Below are 1,213 nucleotides of genomic sequence, written 5' to 3' on the forward strand. Positions count from 1 at the left end.
CATCGTCTTTCCAGATGCGGCGGGACCCGGTGGGGCAGTGCTGGCAGTGGCTGTGCAACCTCCTTGGATGTTCTGCTGTCTGTCCCAGACATGTTGTAAATAGATACGAATCACATATATAAAAATATATCTAATTTTTTACATGTTCATCTCTCCTAGAGAGCTTTTTATTTTTTAAAAAAAGAGGAAATACAGTGAAGAATGCAAAGGGGCCTTGCAGCTTGGGGGCTGCCCCTGTGCTGCAGGAGGGCAGAGGGAGGGGGCTGCTCTCAAACCGCATCTCCCCTCGCTTTCCGGAAATGCCAGGCATGCCTGCACAGCAGGCGGAAGCGATTGTGACGACAGCAGATCCGAACCAGCAAGAGCAATTCCGTACAAGGGCAGCAGCCGTGGAGTGGCGTTTTTTCCCTTCCACACCCAGAGCCTCGCAGGCAGCAAGGGGCCAAGGGTGCTCTCTGCCCCACGGCTCACCGCTCACAGGAAGGGGTGCAGTTGGAACCACTCTGGGGTGGATCTTGGAGGCATTCGCATCCTCTTCTCAAAAAATATTGCCACAAGGATGAGGCTGGTGGTGATGGGAGACTTGATGCTCCCAGGGCTGTCAGGGTGAGCAAGCAGGATGAAAGACTCCTTTAGCACCAACTGTCGGGGAGTCTGAGGGGCTTGTGCAGCTTGAGCAAGGCCATCAAAGTGCAGCCCCAGAGACGGGGCATGGAGGGAGGGCTGGGGCTCTCCAAGCCCATGGGGAGGGTTTTGCTGAGGGAGGGAGGGCAGGTGTGGCCATGCTCCTGCACCCCTGGGATGGGCACCAGGGGGAGGGGCATGTAGAGAGACCCTGACAGGCCTCAGCAAAATCAAAGTCCCTGCCCACCCCTCTTCCTGCTTCAGAGCTTGTTCCAGCTACTGCTGTGCAACCCACCCCCGCCCTGATACTGCAGGGGCCGTGGCACATGCCTGGGGGGCTGTGGCATGCGTGGGGCTGTCGCCCAGCACTGGAGCCCCGGGTGTACGTGGGGTCCATCCCCTGCTGTAGGCGGCAGGGATAGCTGATCCCCAGAAATGGGGCTGTGGGCTGTGCAGAGGGGCAGCCTCTGGCTGTGGGGTGTTTGTAGGGCTGTCCGCTGGTGATGGGGCCTGTGGGGTGTGTGTGGGGCTGAATCCCAGCCTTGGGGTGTGTGTGCTGGGCCTCGTGTTCCTGTGGGGCCACCCGCCA

The sequence above is a fragment of the Buceros rhinoceros genome, unplaced genomic scaffold (assembly GCF_000710305.1).
Source record: "Buceros rhinoceros silvestris isolate BGI_N320 unplaced genomic scaffold, ASM71030v1 scaffold23387, whole genome shotgun sequence".
Classification (NCBI taxonomy): Eukaryota; Metazoa; Chordata; class Aves; order Bucerotiformes; family Bucerotidae; genus Buceros; species Buceros rhinoceros.